This window comes from Ovis aries, chromosome 4 (genome assembly GCF_016772045.2).
Source record: "Ovis aries strain OAR_USU_Benz2616 breed Rambouillet chromosome 4, ARS-UI_Ramb_v3.0, whole genome shotgun sequence".
In the NCBI taxonomy this organism is placed as follows: domain Eukaryota; kingdom Metazoa; phylum Chordata; class Mammalia; order Artiodactyla; family Bovidae; genus Ovis; species Ovis aries.
In genome coordinates this window covers 116042267-116059582 of record NC_056057.1, presented here as the reverse complement: position 1 = coordinate 116059582, position 17316 = coordinate 116042267, and positions in this window count along the sequence as shown.

Genomic DNA, 17316 nt, shown 5'->3' with positions numbered 1-17316 from the left:
ACTAAGATCATGACATGAAGTCCCATCTCTTCATGGAAAACAGAAGTGGAAAAGGCAGAAGCAGTGACAGATTTTATTTTCATGGGCTCCAAGATCACTGTGGATGGTGACTGCAGCCATGACATTAAAAGATGCTTGCTCCTTGAAAGAAAAACTATGACAAACCTAGACAGAGTGTTAAAAAGCACAGACATCACTTTGCTGACGAAGGTGTGTCTAGTCAAAGCTATGGTTTTTCCAGTGGTCATGTATGATGTGAGAGTTGGACCATAAAGAAGGCTGAGCATTGAAGAATGGGTACTTTTGAACTGTGGTGTTGAGAAGACTCCTGAGAGTCCCTTGGACAACAAGGAGATCCAACCAGCCCATCCTAAAGGAAATCAGTCCTGAATATTCATTGGAAGGACTGATGCTGAAGCTGAAGCTCCAATACTTTGGCTACCTGATGCGAAGAGTCAACTCATTGGAAAAGACCCTGATGCTGGGAAAGATAGAAGGTGGGAGGAGAAGGGGATGACAGAGGATGAGATGGTTGGATGGCATCACAGACTCAATGGCCACGAATCTGAGCAAACTCTGGGAGGTAGTGAAGGACAGGGAAGCCTGATGGGCTACAGTTCATGGGGTTGCAAAGAGTCAGACACAACTTAGCGACTGAACAACCACCAGCCCCTAGACAGGCCTGGGTTTTGCTGGACAGAAGGTCTCCCACATCCGTTTGTTCATTGCTGGATAAAATCCATTTTGAACAGACACTATGGAATCAGACATACCTTTGAATATACCGCTCCATTTGAAGAACAAGAAGAAAAACTCTGCTAGTACAGTGTTTTCCTGGACTTTGACCTCCAGAGGAAGTGCTTCCTCTAAGAGTCTCCAGAACTAACAAGATAAAACCCAGGCTGTCCACAGTCAAGGGTGTGAACGCCCTGTCTGGTAGGCAGCCCGTGCAGCCTACACCTTGTCTACAGCATCAGCGATGGGGTAGAAAACAAGGGGGACCCTCTCCCATGAATGAACCCTTTCTCCTGGGTCACTGCCCAGTATTTACAGGGCTCTCAATGTGTACAGAGTACTTGGTTCTAGTTTATTGACGGCAGCAAGGTCCTCAGCAAACACACACACTTAAGGTACAAATGTTGAATCAGGAAACCTTGGATTTATTCCCAGGTTTGCATCTGACTTTTGTGATTTTTATTAAGGTCGTTTGATTTCTCAATGCACCTAGAGTAAAGCCTGCCCTTGCTTTTCTACACAGAGAGGTTGCAAAACCAATGAGGCTGTTTGTGAGTTGTCCCAGGTACTTACAATCACAGGATGTAGTTTCAGTCTCCTGTAAAGCATCACCAAAGATGTCAGTGTCGATGAAACCACTTTATAGAAGAGGAAACTATGGCAACCATAATGTGAATTCAGCCTGGAGAGGCCGTGGGTTCTTTCTTTTGTAGTGATGGAGAAGGCCGGGGGCGATAAATAGGACCCCAAGAGTCCTGTACTCTGCAGGGCGGCTTCAGCCATCCACACCCACATTTTGGATACAGTCTTGACACGTTCCTCTTTCTTGACCATGTCCTGCTTGTTTCTGCTTCTGTACCAGTTTCCCTCTGTCCCTGCCTTTTCACCCCACATGATTACTCTCTTCTCTTTGCTGCATTCCAGGCCTTCTTTTTGTAAAAAAAAAAAAAAAAAAAAAAATTATTTATTTGGTGAGCCAGGTCTTAGTTGCATCACGCGGGATCTTGCATTGAGGCTCTAGTTGCGGCATACTAGTGGCACGTGGGATCTTAGTTCCTCCACCAGAGATCGAGCTGGCGTCCCTTGCATCGCAAGGTGGATTCTTAACCACTGGACCACCAGGGAAGTCCCTCCTGGACTTCTAATGTCTCAAACAGGATACATGGAAGCAAGAGGTCCCTGCCTGCGACCATTGCTTCCGTACATCCTGCCTGATACCACAAAATATTAATTTTGTAGTGATGGAGAATACTGCCTGTTGAGCTCCTCCTCCACTCTAAAACTTTCTATGGCTCCCCAGGGCTTCAAGGATAAACTCCACACTCCTGAGGGATGACCGTAACCTGGACATGAACCTGCCTTTCCTACTTGATCCTATTTCTCCATTTTCCTACATTTACACACCTGTTCTGCCTGTGTTTACCTCTCTCCTCTCTTCTCAGTAGGCCTCCTCAGCTCCACCCAGATGGTATCCATCCAGCCTGTACTTCAAGATCCAGCCACTAACAACCCTTCCAGCCTCTTAAGCACCCAACCCCCTGTGACTCCTTTGAGAGTCAGGTAATCACCACCTCCTGCTGTGAGCATGTGTGTTTTCTCCCCAGGAAGATTACAGCTCTTTAAAAGGAGCCATGGTGCCTCGCATATCATCAAACCTCAGATATGCCTCGTTTGACATCTGTGTGCTCAGTCGCTCAGTTGTGTCTGACTCTTTGTGACCCCAGTGGGTCACAGTGGAAGTGGGTTGCCGCTTCCTTCTCCAAGGCATTTTAACAGCTGTGAAATCAGGATGCATCTTACAATCGATACATGTCACAGACATTTCTTTCTCGACGGTAAGTAAAACAATGGTCTGCCATCCAAACCACCGTGTCCTGGGTTCCATGCTTCTCCGCATCGCCTGCAGCTCCTACACGGGTCCCAGATGGTGATTTTTACGAGTCTCACTGGTTGTTTGATGAGTGGATGTATCAGTAGCTTCAAGTGAGCTGCATAGGCACAGGTTCTGGACACGTGAGACCGCTATACACCAACCGCTACAAAACACCTGTGCTTCAAACCGGAGACGCAAATGAGAGCAGAAGGGAGCAGGGATTTGGGGTTGTGGCCGCTCTGTCAGCCCCGCACGTTCATTACAGCCCTCGGACCAGGGAGGGAGTCACAGAAGGGCAGGGACACCTGGGGACTGTGCGAACCAGGCAGGAAAACAGATCCGATATGGCTGAGATGCTGCCTGAGAAACCCTGGGCTGGGGCTGGGCCAACGCCATGCAGATTCACGTCGGTCCAGGAGGTGGGAGGAGTATGCTGGCAAGACCCGGCAGGTGGGTGCTGAGTGCCGACCGCGCTCCACACCTCAGGGCTGGTTAGCAAAGCTCCAGCCTGGCCAGGCTAATACATGAAAGAAAGTAAAGTCGCTCAGTCGTGTCTGACTCTTTGTGACCCTGTGGACTGTAGCCCACCAGGCTCCTCTGTCCATGAGATTCTCCAGGCAAGAATACTGGAGTGGATTGCCATTTCCTTCTCCAGGGGATCTTCCCAACCCAAGGATCGAACCCAGGTCTCCTGCATTGCAGGCAGACACTTTAACCTCTGAGCCACCAGGAAGGCAGGGCAAGTTCAAGGCCATTAGATGAATTCCTGCTGTCATGAAAGGGGACTTAGTGATCGAGGGTTTAGGAGAGAGACAGGCTTCAGAAGGAAGGATCCTCTGACAGGGACGTGTGTTGGACCATCGTCTTCACAGGGGGAGGGTGCTCTGCGTCCCGCCAGGTGTCCCTGAGCCATCTGATGGAGAGCAGCTGTGCTATTGAAAGAGGGCTTTTATTTATTTACTTCTAACCTGGACTTCCCTGGTGGCGTTAGTGGTAAAGAACCTGCCTACCGATGCTGGAGATACAAGAGATGCAAGTTTGATCCCTGGGTTGGGAAGGTCCCCTGGGGAAGGGCATGCCAACTCACTTCAGTATTCATGCCTGGGGAATTCTGCAGTCCATAGCGTCTCGAAGAGTCAGACACAACTGAAGCGACTTTGGACGCACAACCTAGTCAGCGTACTAAAGAGCAGAGAAATCACTTTGCTGCCAAAGATCTTATAGTCAAAGCTATGGTTTTCCCAGTAGTCATCTATAGATGTGAGTTGGACCATAAAGGAGGCTGAGTATCGAAGAACTGATACTTTCGAACTGTGGTGTTGGAGAAGACTCTTGAGAATCTCTCGGACAGCAAGGAGATCAAACCAGACAATCCTAAAGAAATCAACCCTGAATATTCACTGGAAGGACTGATGCTGAAGCTGAAACTCCAGTACTTTGGCCACTTGATGCGAAGAACTGACTCATTAGAAAAGACTCTGATGCTGGGAAAGATTGAAGGCAGGAGGAGAAGGGGACGATGAGGATGAGATGGCTGGATGGCATCACTGACTCAATGGACTTGAGTTTGAGCAAACTCCGGGAGATAACGAAGGACTGGGAAGCCCGGCCTGCTGCAATTCGTAGGGTTACAGAGTTGGCATTACTTAGCGACTGAACACCAACAAGCCGACTTGCTCATCTGGCTGTGCTGGGTGTCAGCTGCAGCAGGATCTTTGTTACGTCAGGTGGGATCTTTCTTTGTAGCACATACTCTCTAGTTGTGTGTGGCACGCGGACTCCAGAGTGGGTGGGCTCAGTAGTCACAGTACAAAGCGCTTAGCTGCTCCACAGCATGTAGGACCTTAGTTTCCTGACCAGGGATCGAACCTGCGTCCCCTGCATTGCAAGGCAGGCTCTTAACCACTGGACCACCAGGGAAGTCTCTTAATGAGGTCTTTAGTAGGTGCTGCCAATGGTAAAAATTCCTTGTGCAATTTCCTTGAATAATAACAGCTATTATTCATGAAAGTGAAAGCGAAGTCGCTCAGCCGTATCCCACTCTTTGCAACCTCGTGGACTGTAGCCCGCCAGGCGCCTCCGTCCATGGGATTTTCCAGGCAAGGATACTGGAGTGGGTTGCCATTTCCTTCTTCAGGAAATCTTCCCACCTCAGGGATTGAACTTGGGTCTCCCACATTTCGGGCAGACTCTTTACCATCTGAGCCACCAGGGAATGCCTCTATTATTCATAGTACTTTATAATTTACAGATTATTTTCACATGCAGTGTTTTCTTTCAAATCTTAAAACAATGCTTTATGCGTCTCAGCTGGTAAAGAATCCACCTGCAACGAGGGAGGCCTAGGTTCAATCCCCGGGTTGGGAAGATCCCCTAGTGAAGGGAATGGCTACCCACTCCAATATTCTGGCCTGGAGAATTCCATGGACTGTATAGTCCATGGGGTTGCAAAGAGTTGGACACGACTGAGCGACTTTCACTTTCACTTTGTGCAGTATTAGCTTTGGCGTGGGGCTCCCTAAATTCCATCCTTCAGCCATCCCCAACCTTCACCCCAAAACTGGCCCCAGCAGACTTGGAGCTCAGGATCTCCCTGGCTTCCTGTCTTCCAAGGCCCACACACCACCAAGGAGACAGACAGCAGGTCCTTACCACACCTAAAGAAATAATAAAGCCAGCAGGCTGTCTTGGAAGGCAGGTGCCCCTGGAACCAGAACGATGATGAGGGAAGCACCGTGATGGCCTGCTTCTGTGGAAGAGAAGGAGGTGCCCTGACTGTTCCCAGCTGCAAAGTCAGGTGGGCAGTGTTCCATGTGCTAGGACCAGCCAAAGAACAGCTGGGTCTACACCCTGGGTTCTGGCCTGCACAGGGACCCATCCTTTGTCCTGCTAAGGAGTGACCCTGCTAATCCTTCTAGTTAATTCAGTGGGGGAGTTCTGACGGGCTCCTTCCTCCTGCGTGCATGCTAAGTTGCTTCAGTCGTGTCCGACTCTTTGCCACCCTAGGGACTGTAACCTACCAGGCTCCTCCCTCCATGGGATTCTCCAGGCAAGAATACTGGAGTGGGTTGCCACGCTCTTCTCCAGGGGATCTTCCCAACCCAAGGACCAAACCCACATCTCTTACACCTCCTGCCTTGGCAGGCGGGTGATGGCTCAATTGGTAAAGAATCTGCCTGCAATGCAGCAGACCCGGATTCAATCCCTGGGTCAGGAAGATCCCCCAGAAAAGGGAATGGCAACCCACTCCACGATTCTTGCCTGGAGAATTCTATGGAGAGAGGAGCCTGGTGAGTTAACTACTGTCCATGGAGTCTCAAAGAGTCAGACACGACCGAGTGACCAACACTAGCTCAGAAAATGCATTTAGAAAGGTACAGAAAACTTTTGAATTGTGTTGGAGAAGACTCTTGAGAGTCCCCTGGACTGCAAGGAGATCAAACCAGTTAATCCTAAAGGAAATCAACCCTGAATCTTCACTGGAAGGACTGATGCTGAAGCTGAAGCTCCAGTACTTTGGCCACCTGACACTAAGAGCTGACTCACTGGAAGAGACCATGATGCTGGGAAAGATTGAGGGCAGGAGGAGAAGGGGGTGGCAGAGGATGAGATGGCTGGATGGCATCACTGACCCAGTGGACATGGGTTTGAGCAAACCCTGGGAGATGGTGAAGGGCAGGGAAACCTGGTGTGCTGCAGTCCACGGGATCACAAAGAATCAGACACGACTGAGCCACTGAATAACAATAGAAAAGCACAAGTTAATTCCTCCAAATACCTCCCCTCCCTCTAAATTCATGAATAAAAACCCAACAACTATTAGAGTTTCTAGCAATCGATTAGAGAGGCACCTGATCTGGACTTGGAAGAAGAGATGAAGGAGGAGTAGAAGAGGGATCACAGATCAGGGAGGGGATGGGGAGGGCTTTTGGGGCCAGAGGCGGGGCTGAACTTTAGGAAGCAGAGGTGAGGAGGCTGGACCGACAGGGTGGAGCCTCAAGTGCTGGAGGTCTCTCTTTACGCTGGGTGCTTTAGGTAGTGGGAAACCAAGCTAGGTTTTAAAGCTGGGAATTCCTACAGTAAAAGCAATTTTTTAAACAAAATGTAGTGGGGAAAAAATAAGGGCTCTGAAATCAGAACCAGGTTCAAATGCTGGCTTTCCCACTCGCCAGCTGTGTGACTTAGGGGAAATTGGTTAACTGCTCTGGGAATTAGGTTTTCTCGGGCTATAAAAAGGACATCTCGGGGGAGTCCCTGGGAGAAACACGTCTTTGAATATATAATACTTTTGCGTAGGTGTGTTAAATTGCTTCAGTTGTGTTCGACTCTCTGTGACCCTATGGACTACAGCCCGCCAGGGTCCTCTGTCCATGAGATTCTCTAGGCAAGAATACTGGAGTGGGTTGCAATGCCCTCCTTCAGGGAATTTCCCAACCTAAGGATTGAACTCACATCTCTTAAATCTCCTGCACTGCCAGGTGGGTTCTTTACCACTAGCTTCACCTGGGAAGCCTTGAATAAACTTTTGGATCTTCCCAAATTCCCCAGTAACAACAGGCAGAGCAACCCAATAGAAAAAAAAAAAAAACAAAACCTGGTGGTCCAGTGGTTAAGACTTCACCTTCCAATGCAGGGGATGCTGGGGTTCAATCCCTAGTTGGGGAGTGAAGATCCCACATGCTTCCTGGCCAAAAACAGTGAAATATAGGACAGAAGCAATATTATAACAAATTCAATAATATGGTCCACATGAAAAAAAAAAATCTTTAAAAACAGCAACAAAAACCCTTTGCCTGATATTTACCAGCTAATTAGATGCCAGAGTGTCTTTATAAACTCCAAAAAACAAGCAGGTGTGACAAGCCACTGGAGCACCAAGGCCTGCACAGTACTAGCATCCTCGTGGGTGGACGCAAAGAAGCGAGGGCATGCAATAGGATGACAGGTAGAAGCTGGCAGACCTATCTGCACACGTGGTTTGGCCCATTTCAGCAAAGAGAGAGTTTGAGGGTCCTGCAGTAAAACCTTGAAGAGTTGGATCGGTCCCACTCTGTGAACTCCTGAAACTGCTTCCCTACCCACAATCCCCCAGGCTCCCTTCCTGGACAGGAAGGAGAAACAGCTTGGAGTAAAATCAAGACGGAGGCGCACAGGGCCGACAGAAGCGAAGAAGAGAGAACGTTCAGATAACTGAGAGCCAAGCCAATACATGTCCTTAGCAGGCTGCTCACTGAAAACAGAAGGATCTCAGTTAAGTTAGAAAAAAAAAAGAAAAGAAAAAAACCCCCAGCTATTAGCACTAAGCCTTCTCATAAAAGTTCGGGGAAATGAACTTCGTATAAAAATCCACAGCAGAGAAATATCAAGGTCGAATCTCATACAAAGATACTGCCTAGAAAAGGAAAGGGGTAGAATAACAGCCTGTGCAAGGAAAGACATGCTCACGAAACAGGACGACTCTGTGAGGCACTCTGTTTTCTGCTGGTGCAGAACCAATCTCCACACACTGAGCAGCTTAGAACGAATCAGTTTTCCTGCAGTTTCTGAGGGTCACGGTCCCAAACACAAGTCAGCTAGTCCTCAGTGAGGGTCTCAGGAGGCTGGAATCAAGGTGTGGGCTGGCGCTGCGGTCTTCTCTGAGGCTCAGGTCCTTCTCTAATCCCACTGGTTGCTGGGAGGATTCAGTTCCTTGTGGTTGTAAAACTAAGACCTCCGGTGGGTAGAGGCCGCCTGCTGGTCACAGCTCCAGGCCCTCTCTACCACGTGGTAGTGTGCCTTCTCAAGGCCAAGAGAGAGAGTCTCTGCCGCTTTGAATCTCTCTCCTGGATTCCCATTTAAATGGTCTCCTGATTAGGCCAGGCCCACGCAGGACTCTCTCTCTTGTTTACCTTAGAGCCATCTGATTAGGGATCTTAATCATATCTGATAAACACTCCCACGTTTGCCAGGGAATGTAGCCTATTCATGGGGACTGAATCCCTTCCTGGTCCCAAGTCCTACCACACTCAGGGGAAAGGGGATCATGGCAAATAGATGGGGGACCTGCGGAAGCAGTGACAGACTTTATTTTCTTGGGCTCCAAAATCACTGTGGACAGTGACTGCAGCCACGAAATTAAAACGTGCTTGCTCCTTGGAAAGAAAGCTATGACCAGCCTAGACAGCGTATTAAAAAGCAGAGACATTTTGCTGACAAAGGTCCATCTAACCAAAGCTGTGCTTTTTCCAGTAGTCATGTATGGGTGTGAGAGTTGGACCATAAAGAAGGCTGAGCACCGAAGAACTGATGCTTTTGAACTGTGGTGCTGGAGAAGAGCCTGTGCTTTGCAATAAGAAGTTACTACAATAAGAGGCCCGGGACCACAGCTAGAGAGCAGCTCCTGCTTGCCACATCTAGGGAAAGCCCTCAAACAGCAACAAAGACTCAGAACAGCCAAAAATAAATCAATAAACAAATTTTAATAGAATAAAGAAAAAGGTAAAAAGATTAGAGATTGTGCCAAATATTGAAGGCAGAAAAAGAATATCCAACACATGGCTGATAGGAGTCCCTGAAGAAGCAAAACAAAGCAAGGGGTCAGATCAAATACTAAAAACCATAATTCAAGAAAACGCATCTAAAATAAACGTTTAAGACTATGTACTGCAAGAGAATGGGGCTTCCCTGGTGGCTCAGGTAAAGAACCTGCCTGCAATGCAGGAGACCTGGGTTCGATCCCTGGGTCAGGAAGATCCCCTGGAAGAGGGCATGGCAACCCACTCCAGTGTTCTTGCCTGGAGAGTCCCATGGACAGAGGGGCCTGGTGGGCTGCAGTCCAGGGGGTCACAGAGAGTCGAACAGGACTGAGTGAGCAGCAGCAACAGCACGAGAGAGAACACCATGCATCTGAAAACAATGACCCGCAGAAATCAACACCAAAGCATATCCTAGTGAAATTACATTCTTTCAGGAAAAAGAAAAGATAAACCGAGGGTGTCCAGAAAAAAGAGAAAGTGACTTATAAATAATACTGAATTATCGCAAGACTTTTCAATAGTGACCCTTTATAAAATGATAGTAATATATTTCAGGTATTCAACAAAAGATGGCAGCCATGGATATTATATTATACTGAGCAAAAAATACTCTTAAGGATAATGAGGACACATTCTTATCAGCATCCAGACTAACAGAGGATCTGCATCACCTGGCAGAGGTGACCACCAAATAAGATATCACACAGTGCCTCCTACCACCCAGAGCAAGCTCACTGTCAATGCGCATTCAGTTCAATTCAGTTCAGTCACTCAGTCGTGTCCGACTCTTTGTGACTGCAATGCAGCACGCCAGGCTTCCCTGTCTATCATCAACTCCCGGAGTCCACCCATACCCATGTCCATTGAGTCAGTGATGTTATTCAACCATCTCATCCTCTGTTGTCCCCTTCACCTCCTGCCTTCAGTCTTTCCCAGCATCAGGGTCTTTTCCAATGAGTCAGCTCTTCGCATCAGGTGGCCAAAGTATTGGAGTTTCAGCTTCAGCATCAGTCCTTCCAATATTCAGGACTGATCTCCTGTAGGATGGACTGGTTGGATCTCCATGCTGTCCAAAGGACTCTCAAGAGTCTTTCCCAGCACCACAGTTCAAAAGCATCAATTCTTCAGCGCTCAGCTTTCTTTATGAGCCAACTCTCACATCCGTACATGACCACTGGAAAACCATAGCCTTGACTAGATGGAAAGGTCAGTGCACATTATAAAATGTTATTTGCAAAGATGGTCTGGGGCTATATGTAGCACGGGTTTCTCTCTGCCCTGCTTCCCACGTTCCGTTTTCCAGGAGTGGGAGCTACGTCAGGCGTGGGCCAAGTCTTGATTTCCCAGCAGGTGGGCATAGCTGTGGGGGAGCCCCGTGTCTGCTCGCTATTCCTCAAGAACAACTGAAAGGTTAGACAGTTCCTGATCCTGCTGAGAACAAACATTTTCCCCAGCGACCTAGTGTCAACTTTGGAACATCACAAATAAGCCTGTTCCCTTCTCCATCACGTAGGTGCCCAGGTAACCGGCAGTTCCTAGATTTTTCTCTATTCACCACCTTGCTTTTGCCAAAAGAAGTGCAGTAACAACCAGACTTTTCAAAACGTAGAACAGGTGGTGAGTGGTGTTGCTAGGCAACAGAAGCCCTGCCTGGTACAACCCTCCTCCTCCCCTCCCCTCCCAACACTTTTCCCTTTCGTCCTGCTACAGACCAGCACTAATATAACGATGTTCTTAGGTGTTTTCCATCACTGAATTAATTCATTCCCCACCCCAGCCCTGTGAGGTAGGCACTATTACTATCATGAGACCCCAGGAAATCGAGTTAAATCGTCAAGCTAAGATTCGAGCCCAGGTTTGACAAGTTTCACTCCAAAGCCTGTGTGTTTCACTACTATCCACAGCTGCCCCCAGTCCTGGTACGACTGAGATTCAGGGCTGGGCTTCAGAGAGGTGAAACAGACCAGGCCTCGTGGCCCATTTGACTCAGAAACCTAAATAGCCAGGAAAAAGGAATGCTTTTTCCATCCCGCTACAGAAGTCCTCCGCAAGGGATTAGAGAGCAAGGCAAGGGCACCACTGGCCATGTCGTTTCCTTTCTCTCTGGGTGTAAATTTGCTGTTGTTGTTTACTTGCTCAGTTGAGTCCAACTCTTTGTGACCCCATGGACTGTAGCCCACCAGACTCCTCTGTCCATGGGATTTCCCAGGTAAGAATACTGGAGTGGGTATTTCCATCTCAAGGAGATCTTCCCGACCCAGGGATGGAACCCACTTTTATAGCTGCTCCAGTGTCTGTTGACAGAGAAAAGGAGGTGATGGGGGCTTTGCTATCAACACGTGGCGTCTCCCTTTCTACCAAGGGGCCACCATCCGGCGCACCTTTCTTTCCTTCTCTGTTTCCGGCCGTGCGCGGTGTTTGCTGCCGCTTGGGCTTTCCTCGAGCTGCGGCGAGGGACTGGGTGGGGTCGGGGGTTCCTCTCTGGTTGTCACAGTCAGATTCCTCATCGCGGCGGCTTCTCTTGTTTCAGAGGACGGGCTCCAGGGTGCATGCGCTCAGCAGTTTCGGCTCCCGGCTCCAGAGCGCAGGCTCAGCAGCTTCGGCTCACGGGTTTAGTTGCTCTGCAGCACGTGGGATCTTCCCGGACCCGGGGATCGAACTGGTGTCTCCTGCACTGGCCGGTAGATTCTTCGCCACTGAGCCATCAGGGAAGTCCTGTACATTGATTTTTTTGTGAACCACGTCTTCCTTCCCTTTAGTTTTCTAAATGGCTTCTTATTACATAAGAAAAGCGTTAAGTCTTGAATACTTTCCAGCCGCTCAGGTCAGGAATCACCTTACTCGTTCTAAGCATTTTCAGTCGATTTTAATTTGTTAATCTAGGTAGGTGATCATATTATCAAACAAATTCGTGTCTCCTTTTCAACGTTTATAATTCTTAGTCGGTTTAGAGTTGATTGAGAATACTTCTCCTGTTCCAAGGATTTTGTTAGGGATTTTTCATCATGTTAAGGAAAAACATAATAAAAGTAAAGTGACGCTTGATGACTCTTTCACTACCAGTTCAGTTCAGTCGCTCAGTCATGTTCGACTCTGCGACCCCATGGACTGCAGCACGCCAGGCCTCCCTGTGCATCACCAACTCCTGGAGTTTACTCAAACTCATGTCCATCGAGTCAGTGAGGCCATCCAACCATCTCATCTTCTGTTGTCCCCTTCTCCTCCTGCCTTCAATCTTTCCCAGCATCAGGGTCTTTCCCAATGAGTCAGTTCTTCGCATCAGGTGGCCAAAGTATTGGAGTTTCAGCTTCAGCATCAGTCCTTCCAATGAATATTCTCCAACTCTCACATCCACACATGACTACTGGAAAAACCATAGCTTTGACTAAACGGACCTTTGTTGGCAAAGTAATGTCCCTGCTTTTTAATATGCTTTTACTACGGAAAAGAATTCTGAATAGTTGTTCAGATGAAGACTCCGTAGCCAGACTTTGGTGTCAAGTCTCACTGAGCAAAATGCTATGCGTTGGGAAGACAAACCCATCAACGAGTAAGAAGGACTGACGTTTAAACTTCTAGGAAATTTCAATTATTATGAAAATTTAGATTATCCCAGGTAACACAGGATGATTCCAAGGTGGGATTAATGGCGTGCTCCTCAGCCACCACTTGCCCAGCAGTCACCCTTGCCCTTCCTCTTCAAGCCCAGCAGTGGGGAATGCATTCCCAGGTTCCCTGGAGTGCTAGCGCCACGCTGGCCTGGCTAATGGAAGCGCTGGAGGAGGAGAGGCTGGAGGCTAGGGGAGGCCAGAGTCTTTCTCCTCCTCATTCTCTGTCTCCCGGGGTGTCCCTGGAAGAAGCTGGATGGCCTTCTTCTCTCCACAGTCATTGATCCGTCCACCTCTGATGGCCGAGCGACAGTCAGATTGCCCTGGTTTGGGGGGCTTTTGGTAGAACCACCTCAAACTGCCCCCCGCTCCTGCCATGGAAGCCCAACCCTAAGGGTGGCAGCAGGCAGGGCTGCTGCTTGAGAGTTGGAGCCACCAGGCTCCTCTGTCCATGGGATTTTCCAGGCGATAGTACTGGAGTGGATTGCCATTTCCTTCTCCAGCGGATCTTCCTGACCCAGGGATCAAACCTGGGTCTCCTGCATTGTAGACAGATGCTTTACCATCTGAGCCACCAGGGAAATCCTCTTACCTCAAACTGCCCCCGCCCCTCCTGCCATGGAAGCCCAACCCTAAGGGCGGCAGCAGGCAGGGTGGGCTTCCTGGGCCCTCTGGCCGTGTGGTTGCGCGAAGACCATGCTGGGTTTGAAGATCTGTATTAAATTCTCTCTGGCTGAAACTGTGCAGCGGGTGCTGACCAGGCTGGTCACCCAGGTCCACGCAGTTGCTGAGGATGTCCCCTTCCAGCCCGGGTCCCTGACATCTGCAGTCAGCTTCCTGAGTATACCTCTCCATTGGCGGTGTGTGAGTGGGCAGACTCAAGTCCTGATGCCGGGACCACTCCTTTCCAGATCTACCTGCTTCTCTGTGCTAAGAGGACTGGGAAGAGCTGCTGTGAACCCACCCTGCCTCCTCAAGCTCCACACCCGCAGGGCGCACCACCAGCGGGCTCTAGATGGGCCTTTCCACGGAGCACCTGGCACAGGGAGAGGCCTGGGCTTTGGAGCGGGCCATGGGCTCTCCTTGTCACAGAACTCGTGTTGATGAATATGCCGATTGCTTAGGTTTTCTTGCCAGCAGCCTGACCACTATGCTGGAAGCAAAGCCAAGTCCAGTTTTAATCTGGTCATCAGTCAATTCTTTTCCATGACCCCTGACATTGCCTCTGTCTTATAGGCCGTTCCCCTTCCACTCTATTCAGCTGGAGGAAGAATAACCGCTACAGTGGTTAAGAGCTTGGTTTTAACTCCAGCTCTGCCGCTGGCTGACTGTGACCTTGGGCAAATTGCTTAGTCCCTCTCTACCTTAGTTGTCAGGTACGGATGTGAGAGCTGGACCATGGAGACGGCAGAGCACCCAAGAATTGATGCTTTTGAACTGTGGTGTTGGAGAAAACTCTTGAGAGTCCCTTGGACTGCAAGGAGAGCAAACCAGTCAATCTTGAGGGAGATGAACCCTATTCACTGGAAGTTCTGATGCTGAAGCTGAAGCTCCAATACTTTGGCCATCTCATGTGAAGAGCTGGATCACTGGAAAAGACCCTGATGCTGGGAGAGATTGAAGGCAGGAGGAGAACAGGACGACAGAGGATGAGATGGTTGGATGGCATCACCGACTCAAAGGACATGAGTTTGAGCAAGCTCTGGGAGCTGGTGAAGGACAGGGAGGCCTGGTGTGCTGCAGTCCACGGGGTCCCAAGTAGTCAGAAACGATTTGGCAACTGAACAACAAAATGACAAAGTGGGATTAGCAGCAGCAGGCGCTCTTTCCCAGCTTCAAATCTCTCTCTGACCCCTCGCCAGCCACCAGGCAAAACCCAGCGCCTTGGTGTAAAGCATATGGAGCCCCCCCGCCCCCCGCCCCACCCCACTGTCTGCTTCTGTGCAAGACCTTGCCCACATCTGACCTCGGTTCTCAGCACAGATTTGCAAGGCAGTATTACAGCCTCTATTTACAGACGAGGAAAGCAGCTTAAGATGGTTAAGGAGCCTGTCCCCCCTACCCCGCCCCCACATGCAAGAAAGAGCTGCGTCAGCCGTGTCTGCAGGACCGAGTCCTCCCTCCTCGGCCCGCACCCTGAGGCCTCCACGTGCTCCAGTCCGAACCGAACTTGCTACCGTTTCCTGAACAGGCTGTAGCCTTCCTGCTTCTTGCCTACACACCGTTCTCTCCGGTGCATTTTGAGAATTATGAGTAAGTGAATAAGGCAAAGCCAAGTGGCGTGGACTTGCAGGAGTAGGGAGAGTAGACGGGAGCAGGTGGACGCCAGGGATGGAGAGAGGAATCCAAGTTGCAGTTCGATTTCTGAGCAGGTGTGGGATTACACACCCCGTGCCCTCCCGCTCCTGAAGGGGGCGCTGTGGCTTTCTGCTTGGGAGGCAGACACCAACACCTGTGAGTCGGCATCCAGGCTGAGGTTGAAAACGGCTTGTCTGATTGACTTAAGCCAAGCTTAGCCTGGAACGGGGGAGCAGTTTTCATGGCGATACATAATTACCAAGGCACTACTGGAGACGGGGGCTTCCTGGGGGCCGCAGTGGTAAAGAGGTAAAGAATCCATCTGCCAGTGCAGGAGACACAGGAGACAGTTTTGATCTCTGGGTCGGGAAGGTCCCCTGGAGGAGGAGATGGCAACCTGCTCCATCCAGTCTGCTTGCCTGGAGAATCCCATGGACACAGGAGCCTGGCGGGCTGTAGTCCATGGGGTCGCAGAGAGCCAGACGCGACTGAGCGGCTGAGCACGCACACACTGGAAATGGGAATAAGCACCCTGACGCTGACCACCCATCTGACCGCAGATCTGCACAGCCGTCGTTTCTTCCCCGACACGACAGTCCCTCCAGGAGAAGTCCATCCATGAGAAACCCCTTTAGGCTGACCGGAGTCAGAATCCTCAGTGTGAACCTCTCTCCATCTTCTTGGCTGGGGCCAAGGGGAGGAAATGGGGAGAGTGGCCTCCAAAGGCAGCCTATGACGGGGGCCTGACAACTTGCAGCAGCGCCTGGACATCCCAGGGCCCCCAACCCCTGACCCTTGGGCTCGATTTCAAATCCCACTTATGGACGTTCCCACTTCGAATCCCAACTTCCTGATGCTCCTTCGGGCTTGACTTCTCCCAGCTCTGTCCTCACCCTAGCTGAGAGTCGAGCTCTGCAGGAATAGTTGCTAAGGTCTTGCAAGTCTTACAGTTTATCCCAACTATATTATTATTTCTATTAAATTTTACCCTTCTTTCAAGGCTCAGCTCCAGTCTTCATAAAGCAATCCTATCACCAAAATTTAGAAATAATTCTTGTGGAACTTAACCGTGGTATTCCTCTTCCCTTCTGATTCCCCATAGCTTTCGATCTGTATCACATTTATTCATTCAATAAACACTTATTGACCATCTAAGTGACAGTGTCGTTTTCATTATAGGGAACTAGAATGCAAAAATAGAAAGTCAAGAAACACCTGGAGTAACAGGCAAATTTGGTCTTGGAGTACAGAATGAAGCAGGGCAAAGACTAATAGAGTTTTGCCAAGAGAACGCACAGGGCATAGCAAACACCCTCTTCTAAAAACACAAGAGAAGACTCTACACATGGACATCACCAGATGGTCAACATCGAAATCAGATTGATTATATTCTTTGCAGCCAAAGATGGAGAAGCTCTATGCAGTCAGCAAAAACAAGACCGGGAGCTGACTGTTGCTCAGATCATGAAGTCCTTATGGCCAAATTCAGACTTAAATTGAAGAAAGTAGGGAAAACCACTAGACCATTCAGATATGATCTAAATCAAATCCCTTATGATTATACAGTGGAATTCAGAAATAGATTTAAGGGACTAAATCTGATAGACAGAGTGCCTGATGAACTGTGGACCGAGGTTCCTGACATTGTACAGGAGACAGGGATCAAGACCATCCCCAAGAAAAAGAAATGCAAAAAAGCAAAATGGCTCTCTGCGGAGGCCTTACAAATAGCTGTGAAAAGAAAAGAAGTGAAAAATAGGAGAAAAGGAAAGATATAAGCATCTGAATGCAGAGTCCCAAAGAATAGCAAGGAGAGATAAGAAAGCCTTCCTCAGTGATCAGTGTAAAGAAATAGAGGAAAACAATAGAATGGGAAAGACTAGGGATCTCGTCAAGAAAATTAGAGATACCAAGGGAACATTTCATGCAAATATGGGCACAATAAAGGATGCAAATGGTCTGGACCTAACAGAAGCAGAAGATATTAAGAAGAGGTGGCAAGAATACACAGAAGAACTGTACAAAAAAGATCTTCACGACCCAGATAATCACGATGATGTGATCACTCACCTAGAGCCAGACATCCTGGAATGCAAAGTCAAGTGGGCCTTAGAAAGCATCACTACGAACAAAGCTAGTGGAGGTGATGGAATTCCAGCTGAGCTGTTTCAAATCCTGAAAGATGATGCTGTGAAAGTGCCGCACTCAATATGCCAGCAAATTTGGAAAACTCAGCAGTGGCCACAGGACTGGAAAAGGTCAGTTTTCATTCCAATCCCAAAGAAAG